Here is a 16,860-nt window from a genome sequence, read left to right as displayed (position 1 = left end):
TCAGGACCGGCGAGGAGAACCGATCGATCCACCTGATGGAGGAAAAGATACAGAACTGTGCCATCTACCAGAAGAAGATGAGGCGAACCTCCCGGATCTTGCGAGTTCCATCAGTGATAGATCAGAATGGCCATCGCAAGAGGGGGTGGTTTGTGGGATGTTTTACCCATGCAACTGAGCCCTACCACAAAAACTGTGCATTACTGGCATTGAAAACATCATGATGGCCAGAACTCCCCAGAATATGCACAGGGAAAACATGAAGAATAGGCTGCCACCCATTTTTGCCTATGTTGTGAGCACAGGAGGGCACTGCCTAAAACCACCATTGGGCTACACACACAGTAGCCTGAAACCATTGGGAATGGCAAGGCCGATTGCCAAAAGCAACCCAGAGCTGTTGGGAATTCATTTTCTTGATGTCAAAAAGTTGCTAAAATCATGGGGGTGCAGTACCAGCTTTGTCCACAAAAACCGGTGCTAGCTGTCTAAACTCTTACAGGCGAGCTGTCTTGCAGAACTGTGCATTGATCAGAAGGAGTCTTAGTTAATTAAAAGTTCAAAGAGTCTCTGTTCATGGGAGGCATTCACACCAGACCTGAGCAGCAACAGCCCAGGAAATCACAGGTCTCTGTTAATCAAATGCAGAGTGGCCCCCTGGTCTGTTGACCTCGGCCTGCTGGATCCAACACAATAGACCCTTGCAATTGAATGGGGTATGCTGATTTTCAGTGTGGACTGTAAAGAGAGCCCTGCCTGGAAGGAGAGACATGTGTTTCCTGACTTACCCAGTTTCTGGGGGTGGGCTCAGACACTTTTGTGGAATCATATTGCAGCAAATATATGTTTAAGTTAAATGCTTCTAAAATATTGTATTAAGCTCACAAAAATGTGCAATTTGGAGGACCTTAATCTAAGAAATGTACCCACAATTCAAGACTTGATTCAACTCTGTACCATGTTCTAGGACCAAACCCTGCTAATTATTAATACTGCAGACACTGTGCTTATGCTAGAGACCTAGTAAATTACTGGAATGTGTGTAGAAGGGGGGTGTACATTTGTGTAATTTTTGATACAGATTTAACATTGGTAAACCAACTAAAAACGAAAATAAGTTGCCATTTGTGAATGCAAGCCCTCAGGAAGATCAGAGTTGGGCCAGAATGTACCTTAAGTCAGCTGTAATATGTACATGTAATGTCAAACAACTGTGTATCTGGGAAGTATGTGTAGTTATGAAAAATGATTTTCTAAGCAAAAGTAAAGGGGCGTTTCTTCAATAGATCGTAAATGGCTGACATCACTCTGACACACTATCCTTTCTCAACTCACATAACAAGAGCCAATGGAAGCCAGATAGGATTTTCTTTTTCACTTTCTGCAGAGCATTTTGACAGGCAACTCCACATCCAGACTTCATACTTCACATCCAGAGACTCTTGACGCCAGAACAAAACTCCAAGAACTCTAGAACCCAACAGCTGAACTCCTATCAGCAGGCCTTCAAAACCTAGCAACCAAACCAAACTATTCAGACAGCCGGGCTGAGCTGTCTGATTCTGGCTAGTACCCTGTGCCAGTACCCAGAAAGCAGTGCTGAATCCAGAACCACAGACTAGACCAGAAAGCAGAGCCCTACCCAGACCAGACCGCTGTGAGCAGAACCGGTGCCTGACAGACCCAGAAGGCAGAATTATCCAGTGAGCAGAACCAGGCAGAGACCGTCCATGGCGAGGGAACCGCAGTCCAATCCTGACCCGATCCGTGGCGAAGTCGCATTCCTGTCCAAAATATAGTGTGAGTGCCGCCAGAACTGTGCAAAACCCAACCCTACTTGTTACTCCTTATAGTGCCTCCATAATCGCGCCTGACGCACTCGGAAAATTTGCCGCGATTTGACATTTTGCTTCATTTTAGCCACGTGTAAAAATATTTGTCTTTTCTTGCATCCCTGAAATCCGTTTCCAACCTAATAATCCCTCATTAATCATCGTAGCGCGGACCTGAACTCATTCCAAGTATCTATCACCTACCCTGAACCTCCTATAGGGAATTAAAAGCAATTTTAGCACATTTCTCACTTCATTGTCATCACATTCAAAGCATTTTGGCCCTGTGTTTAAAACTTCTACCTGTTTTCCTCTAAGCTTGCTAGGGGGGGAACTGAATTATAGTTGATTGCATTCCTGAGAACTGTGTGCTTTCCTTCCATCCCTTTAGATTGCATAAAGGAGGCGGGGTGGATTGCTACCAGGGGGAAAAGTGATTACATTGTTTTGGTTGAAATCATATCAAGTTTATTTTCTGTACTGCATTTCATTCATCATTGCATTGTCTTTGAAGCCATATGAGCATTCTCAGCTACTTTATCCTCTCTATATCAACTTCTAAGCCATTAAAAAGAGTGTACCACTATAACATTATCCATTGTTGATCAATATCATATTCTCAAGTGTGATATCAAATATTAATTTATTATAAAAGTGTGATATATATATTGTTTAATTTTCAAATAAACCTTTTAATTTGCAAAACAAACCTACTTCTTGGCTCAGTGGGGCCAGGGGGATTCTAAGAGAGGGGTGTTATATAAGGGTTGTCATCCAGAGTAAACGAACTGGACATAAAAATATATCAATAAGGGTTTCCCTCAGCATCCCAGACTAGGCATTGACTTAGCTGTAGTGTTGAATTGAATCCGCTTACAAGCATCAGGCGAATGCATGGATAGGTCGACACCCGGGCTATGAGGCATCCTGTCCTGGCGCCAAGGAATGACCTGGCCTGGCATTTCTCAGAGCCTTTTGATTGTAATCTTAGGCTCCTGTAAGATTATTTTTAGGGCCGAGATTCTGGGGCTTGTCACTGGCTTGCCTTCCTTTCCTCTTTCCACATCTCGTTGTACTCTCCGATCTCTTTCCCCTTCCTCTTTGCACTCTCCTCTCATTCTCTACTTTAGTCTCTTTCTCTCCCCTTGCCCTATTCTCTGTTCTTTCGCTTCCTCCTCACTCTTCCGTCCCTTCTGCTAGTCTCCTCTCTCCATTTTCCCTCCTCAATGCACCTCTTCTGTTCCCTCTCTCTACCTCTTTCAAATTCTTCTATTCCTTCCCTTCACCTCGTCACCTCTGTTCTCCTTTTCCCTACTCTACTCATCTCCTCTGTTTTCTCTTTCTCTTCACCATCATTTTCAATGTTCCCCTTTCTCCTTTGCTCCTCTCCCCGTCCCTCTATTTCTTCTCTCTGCCTCCTCTCCCCCTTCCTTTGCTCCTCTCACGTCCCTCTGTTTCTTCTCTCTGCCTCCTCTCCCCCATCCTTTGCTCCTCCCCGTCCCTCTGTTTCTTCTCTCTGCCTCCTCTCCCCCGTCCTTTGCTCCTCTCTCTCGTCCCTCTGTTTCTTCTCTCTGCCTCCTCTCCCCGTCCTTTGCTCCTCTCGCCTGTCCCTCTGTTTCTTCTCTCTGCCTCCTCTCCCCGTCCTTTTCTCCTCTCCCCGTCCCTCTATTTCTTCTCTCTGCCTCCTCTCCCCGTCCTTTGCTCCTCTCCCTGTCTCTCTATTTCTTCTCTCTGCCTCCTCTCCCCGTCCTCTGCTCCTCTCCCCCGTCCCTCTATTTCTTCTCTCTGCCTCCTCTCCCCCGTCCTTTGCTCCTCTCCCCCGTCCCTCTATTTCTTCTCTCTGGCTCCTCTCCCCCGTCCTTGCTCCTCTCCCCGTCTCTCTATTTCTTCTCTCTGCCTCCTCTCCGCTGTCCTTTGTTCCTCTCCCCGTCCCTCTATTTCTTCTCTCTGCCTCCTCTCCCCTGTTCTTTGCTCCTCTCCCCGCCTCTCTATTTCTTCTCTCTGCCTCCTCTCCCCTGTCCTTTGCTCCTCTCCCTGTCCTTCTATTTCTTCTCTCTGCCTCCTCTCCCCCGTCCTTTGCTCCTCTCCCCGTCCCTCTATTTCTTCTCTCTGCCTCATCTCCCCGTCCTTTGCTCCTCTCCCCCGTCCCTCTATTTCTTCTCTCTGCCTCCTCTCCCCCGTCCTTTGCTCCTCTCCCCGTCTCCCTATTACTTCTCTCTGCCTCCTCTCCCCTGTCCATTGCTCCTCTCCCCGTCCCTCTATTTCTTCTCTCTGCCTCCTCTCCCCCGTCCTTTGCTCCTCTCCCCGTCCCTCTATTTCTTCTCTTTGGCTCCTTTCCCCTATCCTTTGCTCCTCTCCTGTCCCTCTATTTCTTCTCTCTGCCTCCTCTCCCCGTCCTTTGCTCCTCTCCCCCGTCCCTCTGTTTCTTCTCTCTGCCTCCTCTCTCCCGTCCTTTGCTCCACTCCCTGCCTCTCTATTTCTTCTCTCTGCCTCCTCTCCCCCGTCCTTTGCTCCTCTCCCCGTCCCTCTATTTCTTCTCTCTGCCTCCTCTCCCCCGTCCTTTGCTCCTCTCCCCGTCTCTCTATTTCTTCTCTCTGCCTCCTCTCCCCCATCCTTTGTGTAACGCTCACCTGAATCCCTCGGAGGCGCAGGTCTGGGCTGGGGGTTCTCGGAGTCTTCTAGGGTCACGCGCAGGCCTCGAATGCCACCCTGGAAAGGCCCTCTCCTCACTGAGATCTTGATCTGAAGGGTGAGGTGTCTGCAATTGGGAGAGCAAGGGGTTAATAGGATATATAAGCCTGACTGGGCAAGCTGACTCCCCTTCCTGGTACTCCCCACGTAGTTCGTAGGCTAAATGTGCTCACCTTATATAGGTGAAAGCGGAGCTCTCCATCCTGCGTCTGTGCAGGGGCGCCGAAGCCAGTTACTTCACTGGTTAATTGTCCAGCCTCTTGGTTGCAGAGGATGAAGATTTGGAGCTAGGCCGTCGTTAGCAGCACGAACGGCGGTTGCTTGAATGGAGAGCAATGGAAAGGCGAAAGTATTGCAGGCAAGTAAGTAGAAAATGTCAATTCGAAGTTTAAAGCACTTCTTAATGTCTCTTTTCCTTTTTCAGGTTGCAGAAGCAGCTGGGTAGAAAAATAGATGTCGAGGAATGCGCCGAGGAGTGAGAAAGATGAGAGCTGCCCAAAACACGTGCGTATGGATGGAGTTTTGTATTTCATAATGATGTCCTTTTGTTTTGCAGATGCGAGTAGCAGCGTCGGCGGAGGCGAGAAGAATGCAGCGCAGGTAGGGAAAGTTTCACGATGGTTACTAACCAATGTCCTTGCTTCCACAGGGTGCCGAAAAATGGAAAGCTGCAGCCCGTGGCTTGAGATGCACCGATGGATTGGGTAAGTGCTGCGCTGGTTGTTATCTCGTGCAAACCTGGTGTTCTTTTCCCTTCTCAGATGCTGCAGAAGACGAAGATGGTATTTCAGAAGGTAAGATTACGGATTTCTCTTCCCTAGATGCAGAAGTTGAAGATTCTCTGGAGCTGACACGGTGAGCGTCTTGCTGCTATTGCAGAATAACGCGAAGCACGTTGCTTTGATCGGGCGTGGTTTAAATAGTCCTACTGGAGTGCTTAGGTGTCTCCTTCCACAGCAGCCTCGCCCAGGTAAGAAGTCCCAGCTTCCAGAATAGTTCCAGTATCCAGTCCCAGGGAGTGGTGCTGGCCACACCCAGAAGGTAAAGTAGTTCCAGACATGGATGGATGAGGATTTCATCCTGCAGGGGAGTGAGCAGCATGGTCTGCAGCCGGTAGGTCCACCCAAGCACCATTCCTTACATCATGAGCCCGGCACGTCCTGTGCCGGGACTGGGTCCCCTTATGAGCCTGGCGCCACTGGCGCCAGGACAAGGTCCATAAGGCCCCTATGGGAGCCGATGGGTGCCTGAAAATGAAGTTGTGACCCAGCTTCCGAGGCAGTTGGGCTAAACCTGACTCCTTGGAGGCTGCGGTCATGACACTTTGCTCCTCTCCCCGTCCCTCTATTTGTTCTCTCTGCCTCCTCTCCCCCGTCCTTTGCTCCTCTCCCTGTCTCTCTATTTCTTCTCTCTGCCTCCTCTCCCCCGTCCTTTGCTCCTCTCCCCCGTCCCTCTATTTCTTCTTTCTGCCTCGTCTCCCCCGTCCTTTGCTCCTCTCCCCGTCCCTCTATTTCTTCCCTCTGCCTCCTCTCCCCGTCCTTTGCTCCTCTCCCCCGTCCCTCTGTTTCTTCTCTCTGCCTCCTCTCCCCCTTCCTTTGCTCCTCTCCCCGTCTCTCTGCCTCCTCTCCCCCTTCCTTGCTCCTCTCCCGTCCCTCTATTTCTTCTCTCTGCCTCCTCTCCCCCATCCTTTGCTCCTCTCCCCGTCCCTCTATTTGTTCTCTCTGCCTCCTCTCCCCCGTCCTTTGTTCCTCTCCCCGTCCCTCTATTTCTTCTCTCTGCCTCCTCTCCCCCATCCTTTGCTCCTCGCCCCGTCCCTCTATTACTTCTCTCTGCCTCCTCTCCCCCGTCCTTTGCTCCTCTCCCCGTCCCTCTATTTCTTCTTTCTGCCTCGTCTCCCCGTCCTTTGCTCCTCTCCCCGTCCCTCTATTTCTTCCCTCTGCCTCCTCTCCCCGTCCTTTGCTCCTCTCCCCCGTCCCTCTGTTTCTTCTCTCTGCCTCCTCTCCCCCTTCCTTTGCTCCTCTCCCCGTCTCTCTGCCTCCTCTCCCCCGTCCTTTGCTCCTCTCCCCCGTCCCTCTATTTCTTCTCTCTGCCTCCTCTCCCCTGTCCTTTGCTCCTCTCCCCGTCCCTCTATTTCTTCTCTCTGCCTCCTCTCCGCCGTCCTTTGCTCCTCTCCCCGTCCCTCTATTTCTTCTCTCTGCCTACTCTCTCCATTCTCTCTATTTCTCTTGTCCTCCTCCTCACCTCCACACGCTTCATTATTTACCTCTTCCCCTCTGCATTCTCTCACCTACCCCTCCTCCTCCTCATTCTATTCTTCTAGCTCTCTCTTTCACACCTCCTCACTACTCCACAGTGCCCTTCCTCTTTCTTTCTCTTCCTCTTCTTCCTTATAGTCCTTCCATCCTCTGCTATGTACTTGCCTCCAGACTAACCACTCCGTACTTCGAGCTCTAACACCCATGCCATCCCCATACTGGCTTCCCCTTACCCAGTTCTGTATTCAGTCTTAGGTGTGGGAGAATGTGAATGGGACTGCGGTGAGTTTGCGGTTTCCATAAACTTCCAATTCCCTATGCATTTGGCTTGGCCGTCGACCGGCCGTGGGCCCCGCATCCCGAGTTTACAAAATGGGTGTCCAGCACCCCGGAAAAATTGGCAATCCTTTGTTTGTCTGGACTCTCTTCTTGGTTGTACTCCTAACCTCCTACTGATGGCTGCAGGACTCCACAAACGGGTAGGAGCAGGACCGGTGGCATGCTCAACGAGTGGAGCAAACGCCTCCACCTTTACAAAGTAGGCTCAATGTGAGCAAAACATGGCTCGTGAACACCCGTGCCAGCGGGTCCCTGAGCCGCTTGCTTCTAACTTCTGATATTTGTAATTTTCGAGTTGCACCTACAGCAATACCATGGTTCTCACAGCTGGGTGACTTCCTATGCGTGCCAGGTTAGCGGATCCGTGGAATCCCCCACATACCTCATCCCAGCCTTGCTTCACAGAGTGGGTAGGTGACCCTACTCCCATCCTCCACTCTCCTGCATGTGACCCCCACACAACCCGTATTAAATAGCGGCTTTGTATAGTTGTGGACCGGACCACAAGAAGATTGGAAGATCTTCGAACTGGACAATTCCTCTGGAACTTCGATAGGGCTAAAGCCATCAGTCACATTTTAAGCAGTCCTAATTCCTAATATTTGTTTGATTTTTCCATCATCTTCTCGCAATCTACATTGAGTTAAGAACTAATGCTGCATCTATTGTAAACCTGCAGGGGACAGGTTCAAATAGCGGCAAGGCCTCCTCAGCCGTCCATTCTTCCAAGGTTGATAAATTGAGACCAGTACATGGCGTATAAAAAAAACCTCATAACTACAGTGCTATGAAATAGGAAGAAATGTAAGAGCAAGGGCTATTAAAAAAATTCTGCAGTTATTATTACTGACTCTCCAGAGCCAACAACCTGTCACTAAGGTAATTCCCACTGGAAGCCGTATCATCTTCCAATCCTGTTGCATCATCTACAAGGCTGTCATCCTTAAGTCCCCAAGTCCCCAAGCTACCTGGGCATATACTAAGGCCTGCGATCCAGCAGAATTAAGGAAATGTGCAGGCTTTAGTTACGACAGGGCAGGAACGAAAGAACCAGAAGACAGGCCTTCACTATCTACGCTCAAGGGGCCTCATTACGACCCTGGCGTTGGACCATGGTGCTATTAGCACCATGGTCCATGCCGGATTCTGCCATGGTGGATGGCGGAATTACCGCCCCATTGCAAGGTTGGTGGGGCGGTAATTCCCCATTCACCATGGCCCCTTCCCCATTTGTGGCCCCTAGGGCACAATGGGAATGGGGAAGGCGCTAATTACGGCACCGTAAATTACAGTGCTGTAATTAGCACCAAGGTCCCTTAGCGAGTTGGACTTTAACGCCTGCAAAAAGCAGGCGTTAAAGTGTGAATCGGGCGTTAAGGGTTTAACGGCGCTGCAGCCTTTTACGGCGCCGTTAACCCCTTAACGCCAGGGTTGTAATGAGGCTAGACTCTGGAACAACTTCCTCCCCGTCAACATCAGACTTGCCCCATCACTTCTACAGTTCAGGAAAGAGCTCAAGACCTTCCTCTTCAAGGAATGGCTCATCCCTAACACCTAGGTCCACGCACCCTACACTCCCCACCCTACCAGAGACTCTGTGATCTGCTCCCCATTGTCTCCCCCCATGCTGCCAATTGTCCACCCTCCGCTGTTAGCTCGCCAATCATTTTTTCTCTGCTTCCTTCACTGTGTTCTTCCCCCTAAGATTGTAAAGCGCTCTGTTGCTTCCCGAAGCTAGATCCACGCTCAATAAATACCCTAACAATAATAATAATTCATGTGAAGGCTTGGCCCTTGAATCATTGACCTAACGTTTAGCTATGAGGCCCCAATCACGTCGGGCGGTCAGATCAATTTTGCTCTGATTTTCTTCCCAGACTGAACGCGTTTCACTGCAAGTAAAACTGACAAACATCCCCCTTCTTCCAAAAGACAAATGGAGAAACAAATCGGAATCTACAGCAGTAATTTGAGAGTTGCGTCGTCAATGTACATGACTTGGTCAATAGGTTGATAAAGGCAGATCAGACGCCGGGAGTGATCTTGCTTCGACAAAGAAATGTAATGCCATGGTTGCTGCCACTGCCACGCTCCTAAATGTACTGGTAAATAACAATGTCTACTTCTTAAAAAGAAAATACCTGAATCTAAATTTCAAACAACTCTAATATGATCTGCCTAAACCACTCCTGTCACTTATGCTGTTACCTTAAACTCGGTAGAACGGTGTACTTAGTTCGATATTAGAAATTATGGTCTGAGAGGTAGAAAGCGCGGCTAAGTAATTCTTCCACTTGGAACATTTTCAGAAAATTTACCAGCACTTCATGCAGTGAAATTACCATTTCAAATGTAATCACAGTTTCATCTTGAAAGTTAGACTTTCAATTTCAACTCATATCAATTTAATTTAAAACATTTTCTTCTAAAGCTAAGGGTTGGATGAAGAGGGGAGGGGCCATAAGGTGCCCGCACGGGTAGATAGGTAGAAAGATGTTCCTGTGATCTACAGGAGATGGAGCTATCTGTGAATGGGGTTGCAGAAAGGAGTGCACAAAGCCAGAATAGGAAGGGGGATAGTGCATAGGGCAAGAGGATATTGAGAGGGTGATGATCTGGGAAAAGGAATTCGAAGGGAGACACAGGGAATATCCCCTGTTTATGGTTAGCTTTGCTGTGGAAAACCAAAGCTACACTCCAACTGCACGGCCTCAAAATATGACTATCTGAAAGGCGAAGGGGTAAATAGTACAAATGAGAGTTGCTGGCTGGTTTGCATGAAGTTAAAGAGTATTTTGAAACTTAAAATGACCACAAATCTATATTTTGGGTAAGTACCTGATTATCTAATTATACATTAGTTGTATGGTTGAATCTCTCAATATATATTGCAGACTGGCCATGGTGCACATTTTATTTTTCAAAACACTCACTCTATCATTAAGGTGTTTGTAATTATAAACCTTAGATATTGATGCGGACAGCTGTGAGCTTTGAATGTGAGGATGAAACAGCTGTTATCCTAGGGGTGTTCTGCTTTCATTTCAGGGATTTCTTTCCAATATGCAGTCAGTTTTTGCTGGTTTTGTGAGCCTCACATAATGTTAGTGTGAGTGCCCAGTTCCAAATGCACAGACAAACTTTGAACAGCAGTGATCCAAGACTACATGTCCCCTATTGAATACTCTCATATAGATATATTATTCGCACCCGGGAGGGTGAGCAAACCAATCAGGTGGCTGGAACAGCAGCTGTTAAAACACAATCCCGCCCGCTGTTCCAGCCACCCAAGGCCCTTCCCGTGTGGGGCTTTCAATTCCCTTTTTTTCTTTCCTAACGTGGGGAGGCATGATGCCTCCCCAATCCCCCAATGACCCAATTCCCCTTCCCCCCACCGCAGCTTATCTCTGGGGCTGGAGCCTTGCGCTCGGGCCCCCAATCTCCTCCCGTCTGGCTACCGCCATTTAAATAGAAAAGGGACTAGGTGACTTTTTGGATGATGGCAGCCATTTTGGAACATGGTTTCTGGCCACGTCATTCGGAAAAGGACCTAGTCCCTTTTCCATTTCAATGGCAGTGGGCATTTTCTTTTCTCCGATGGGAGATGGGCTTGCGCTGAGCTGATCTTCCATTGGATGAAAAAAGAAGAAAACTATTCACACCCCGGGAAAATCCTGGGGTGTGAATAGCTTTCATTCCCCGTCTGGGGAGCTGACATGGACTTTAACGGCCGGCAGCCCGAGCTGAGGCCCTTGCTTCACCTCAATTTATTGCCAGGATACCATTGAACTTTGAATGAGGCCCATAATGCTGAATCCATGCAATATCTATGAATATCTTCCGTTGAGAAGAGATTGGCCACCTCTTCTCCTTCTCTCATCTCTGACTGACTGTCTGTCTGTCTGCTATCGAGGAGTGGTGTGCCGACAACGATCTCTGCCTTAATGCCAGTAAGACAGAGATTCTCCTCATCGGCACACCTGCACCCTCCTTTCCTGCGTCTCTCTGGCGGCCTCCCTTGGCCCTCTTCCTGCTCCCACCTTTGAGGCTAAGAACCTCAGGGTCATCTTCGACTCCACACTCTCCTTTCCTCCTCACATCTCTGACGTCTCTAAGAAGTCAAATTACCAACTGTACCTCTTCTTCCTTTCCTCTCCTTCCTCCAGAAGCTCACTGTCTCTAGAGCTCTGGTTCCCTCTAGGCTGGACTACTGCAACAGTCTCTTTCTAAATCTGCCTGCTTCTACTCTCCGCCCTCTGCAACTCATCCAGGACAGGACTGCAAGACTTGTCCTTGGCATCAAGCTCAAAGATTGTATCTCTCCAGCACTGAAATCTCTGCATTGGCTCCCAGAGGCTACAATAATTAATTTCCAGACCCTCTGAATTGTCCACAAGGCCTTCTGGGGCCTGGGTCCTCAATACCTACAACTCTTTCTTCGTAAATACCTTCCTACTCAAGCTCTTTGCTCCTCCACCTCCAACTCCCTCAGGGTCAGTCGCTTCTCCAAGCAACAAGTTGGTGGTAGACCTATTTCTTCAGCTGTGGCCTCCCTCTGAAACAGCCTCCCTGCCTCCCTGCCTCTCTGAAACTTGAGGAGAACCATCTCTGGTTCCGGAAGCACCTCAAGACCTTCATATTTGCTTCTGCCTTCTCTCTTCCTCTCCCTTACTGATTTCCTGTCTGATACTGCACTGGTCACCTGGCTACCCTTTGATTTCGGCCGCCCAGTGCACACCCGCACTGCCTCCCGGGCAACCCTTGCAATTGGGTCTGTATCTGTAACCCTCCAGTCCCCCTACCTGCACGTATAGAAACCTGCTGGCTGCACTTACTCTTGCACTTGCCACCTGCTGGCCGCACTTCTTGTTATTGTTTTGATCCCATGTATAGCACTGCCACCTCCCCTTCCCCTGGCACTTCTCTCCTCCCTCTGCACTTGCGCAATCTCCATGTCACTTGGCCTAGTAAGAACGCTGTCTCTGTACTCTCTCTGTCCCCCCCCCCTGCCTCGTCATGCCTTGAAACACTTGTGTATAGGCGCGTTACAAATGCCATAAACATATATCATAACAAATGAACACCTGGCATAAGACTTTGAAGACAAATGATGCTATAACCAAAGAAACCCACAGTTTTAGGCATGCAGCTGCCTTTTTGCCTTTTGAACCATATGTCATCTTGTGATCTAAGAGATCAATGTAGTGAAGTTGGTATAACCCAGACTAGCATTGGATAGGCAAAACAAACTATTGTTCCATGGCAGATGCGCTGTTGCAAAGGTTCAGGTCAGAAAGGAGACAAATAGCATGAATAACAGTCACATGTTTAATCACAATAATCCACTTAGAAATGATCTGTCTTTGCCTATGCCAGCATGTGTTTCCACCACTACGGGTCTTTTTCAAGGCATGACTTGTTACAAAACAACTGAATTTTAAGTCAATAAACGTTGACAATACATGAACATATGTAAATCGAAAAAAAAAAAAACAACAAGGTGAAACCTATAAAGCATAAACATTGAATCAAAGGTGGAGGGTGGGATCAGACCTAATCGAAATTCAACCAATACATTACGTGCCAATGGTTCAAACGTAAAAGTCAAAAAAGATACAAAAGCAGAAAAAAAGAGAGAAGAGACGAGAAAAAGCAAGTTCACAGACTGTAATAACAACTGTGTTCCCATTCTACAACTGTGTCTCTCTTTTTTTCTGATTTATTTCTGTCCTTTGGGCATTTTGTTCCTTTCCCCCAGGTCGAGAGACCCAGGTATTCTTTATTTGGACATGCAGCCTCCCACAAAAACCGCATCTTTCGCGGGCTCCTGCATGTCATATGTGGTAGTGCCCAGGAAGAGGGTTGGGACTGTTTGGTCCCAATCCACACTACTGGTGCCAGTATGTCTGGTAGGCATGAATGTCTGGAACCGCCATGGGTCACGACTGGCTCACGTCTGGCATGCATGCAAGAGAGCGGATCTTCTATTGGCTATTTGAGATTTGAGCACAAACCGAATTTTGGATAAGAGAAAGGGCTCTGCATCCATTCCAGGTTGATCTACTGAGTTTCACACCGGACTATCTAAGGAGCCAAATACCCTTAACAAGAAAGCAGACTCCAGGAACTACTGGTGATGTGCTAGGAAGGTTTGGCACCCTGCCCTTGCTGTTTTCCCATCGGACCCCTGTTTCTTCATTGAACCAAGAAGGCCTGTAAGAGTGCTTCACCGCTTGGAGTAGTGGGAATAACTATACTCGGCTTCTCCTACTTACCCTCACAAGAAGTATTCCTCGGCCATGTGTCTGTCCAGTTTGAACCCAGGGTATCGTACAGGAACACCACCGTCCCGAGTTGAGACTTGAGACTTGTGGAATCGCTAGCTTGCGATCCTAGGCCCTCTCCCACCAAAACGTGTTGTCCTAGTTCTTCTAGGTCACACCACAAGCATTTGTGGGCCCTTTGTCGCCCCGCTGTGGTCACTATCACTGAAAAGTGCCTGCAGGTCTTATGTACCATGTCCTGAGATGTGCTGGATCGGAACTATTCTTCTTCTTCCTTCGGGGGTTGAGAAAAAGCAAATGTCCTGCCAGAGACGATAATCCCGTACCGCAGCAGCTGAGAGCTGGAGCATCCTAAAACTGCAGGGTTAACACCTACAGGCAAAGTGGGCTAGACTGCCAAAGTTTGGTCCAGTCTGTGTTCAGGGTTGGTGAGTACTTTTCTAACTTACCTGTGGCCCCCTGGCACATCCATTCATTTTTATGCATGAGTGTCCCTCAAAAGATACACACCTTGGCTGGGATAGCCTACGCTCTCCAGTTATTCCCGAACTCTGAAAGTCATCTGCAAGAGTAGATCCATGTCTAGGAATAGGAACTTATTCTTCATCGCCTCAAGCCCCTTCCTGAGCAGCTATAGCCCCCTGAAGAGAACCCTTTTTACGCGTTACGCACGACCGCACGTTTTTAATGCACAACAGTACTTTGAGTGCTAGGCTCCTCACTTCGTAAGGCTGGACTACATAAGTTAGGGATTGCTGATGAAGGACTGCCTACACTGATATATGTGCCGAACTAACCCATTTCTGTTACAGGTTGTGGTTATTCCTCCCCTCCCCGCATCATCAGTACTAGGCTATTTGCAGAATTGTATGTATGTTAACTAGTGAATGATGGTGTGTGGTATTGTTTCTTCATAACTGTGGTTTAATTGTGTTCTGATTATAAAGGGCAATAACACATGCATTTTTGATATACGTCTGTTTAAGAGTAATTTGCCGTTCGTTACTGTGAGTGCTCATTGTGGGTTTCTGATCACTCTCACCCCTTCTGAGACTTAGACTTGACCGCCTGCCAACCTACTGTAGATTGGTCTGGTTTGTCCAGAAGGTTCCCCTGTTCCACTAAACTAGGGTGGCCTCCTAAACCTCTGCCCACCAGGTCAGAGTTTAGAAATCCATCTTAACATTTCCTTTGGGCATTATGTCTGTATCAAGGCCAGCCTGTGGCCTGTCCTGACAGGCCTGGGACCAAAGCTACATTTTAACTCATGTTCAACAAATGAAAGATGTATTCGCATGCACGCTTAAGAGTAGGAGGAACCCGTTTCCGCTCTTGTGACACCCATATATAGCTGCTTATCCTCAGTGCAAGAAAGGGAAGATCTTGGTGTGATCTTGGTCATTTAATGCTCTGCGCATAAACAATGTTCCATATTTGAAGGAAAGTTGTACAAGGGGGTTCTTGCTGCTCGCCTTCAAGACTTAAATGCTCATGTTCAGCTTCTGAACTATGAAACAAGATTACACCCCCAGCATTGCATAAACCCTTCTGCTGTCCAGCTCAATATTCAGCTTTGACTCTATGGTGGGCAGCGATGTTGTCTCTTTTCTGGCCTCTCTTGGACTTTCGACAAGGACCACTGACTGTCCAATGTACCTTACCATTTAGCAGGCTGTTAAGGGGTCTAGGGGCAAAGACCTTGCATCAGTTCACATCATGTCAGCTCATCACTTGGCCCTTTGATGTTTTTGACTACAACTACAATGATCCTTCATCACTGACTATGCTGGCTTGGTTCAAATTATTTTGTTTTTTTAATGAATCTCCCTTCACCCTGGAAGAGGGAACTTCAGGGTTCCCCCTCTCCCCTTAACGCACAGAGAGTGCAAGGATTTGAGTTTTTCTCCCATCACTTTACTTGAACACATAATTGCTGGCCCGTCAAGCGGTCTGACTGGACAGCAATGGACCCAAGTTACTGTCTGACTTTCAGCTTTGCATAAAGATTTTCCTACATTTGGGACATCACCCACCTAAGCAGGAGGCGGCTCCTGGGCGCCCAGCTCAGACGCATAGTAACAGATTAAATCCAGGTGAATCTGAAAGTCCCATTGAAATGGCATCTTCCAGAATGGTTTTATGCATCTGTATAATATCAATAGAATTCAATAAAGAAAGTTTTTAAGAAAGAAACCACAGGTGTCTGATGAATCCTAGCTTTTGACACAAGCCTTTTTTAGTCTTTCGTTCAGACTCTGGTCCTCGCTGACACTTTGACGGTTGACGTTGGTGATAAGGCAGATCAAGGGGTAAAGCAGATCCGATCAGTACCGACTCAGACCTTCATCCTTAAGAGGGTCATGAAATGTAATCAATTCACGTCCCATTTCAGTGCCTAGATGGAATCCACCGTGACGCCCTAAAAAACCTACATGAAACATCTGCCCGCGTCCTTCTTAACTCTGGAGACGCAGCTGCAAGGCTACATTTCACTTTTTAGATCCATGATCCCTATTCTGCTAGTGAATTTGTAATCCCCACCTCCTCATTTGTCATTGTTCCTTAGGACTTAATATTTGGCTTCATTGAAGTTCAGCCAAATCTTCTTCCTGGCTCCTTCTAAATTTGTGTCCATGATGCCATTTTTCACGGTTTCTGATGTAACCGCCCCATCACAGATTATTTTCCCTCCGACTCACAATATTCAAAAAAATTGATGGGTTGATTTTGAAGAGCCTGGGGTACACAACAATTGCCATTGCTCCTATGTTTCTGCACAAGTGTATGTCTCCTGCCGTTGTGTGTTCTGGCTGCTCGACCATGGACACAGCGACGTCTAAACGTCAATTGCCACAAAAATCTCTATTGAAATATAAAAAATAAAATGTAACACCTCACTGGTCGCATCATCAAAATCTTGAATAGCCTTTTATTTAGCAAAAGGGTTTTAGTTTTTCAAATTTTTTTATCTGGAGATCATTGTCTTTGAGCAACATTTTGCCAATCGCGACAGTGTGTTTTTTTTTGTATTCTTTTGTTTTCCTGGTGCACGGTCCTGTGCTCTTTCTACCTGTGGGTCTATTTAACATTATGAAATAAATAAGAAGTACGTTTTATGGTAATGGTGTGCCTGGCAAGGCTCTCTCTGGTATGGCAGAGCTGGTAGGTGTATTTTACATCAGGTGCTTGCTTGTGCACTGTTCTGTGCAGATACATTGCAATGAGAAACACAGCATGTGTGCCCCTCCCTCTGTATTGCCTCTCAGGCACACAGACCTTTAACGCTAAAGCAGAGGAGAGCAAAGAAAGACTAGGCTACTACAACCAAGAAGAGATCTGTCATGTTGACATTTGGAAGACGTAGAATGGGAGAATCGGGAGAAGCCAATTCTCCAAGATTTGGCGTTGTCACATAGGGTACATGCCAACTTGGGGGAAGTATAGGATTAGTGAACTAGG

This window comes from Ambystoma mexicanum, chromosome 2p (genome assembly GCF_040938575.1).
Source record: "Ambystoma mexicanum isolate Mex_15411 chromosome 2p, UKY_AmexF1_1, whole genome shotgun sequence".
Classification (NCBI taxonomy): Eukaryota; Metazoa; Chordata; class Amphibia; order Caudata; family Ambystomatidae; genus Ambystoma; species Ambystoma mexicanum.
The sequence above is the reverse complement of the archived record's forward strand: the minus strand, read 5'-3'. Positions refer to the sequence as shown.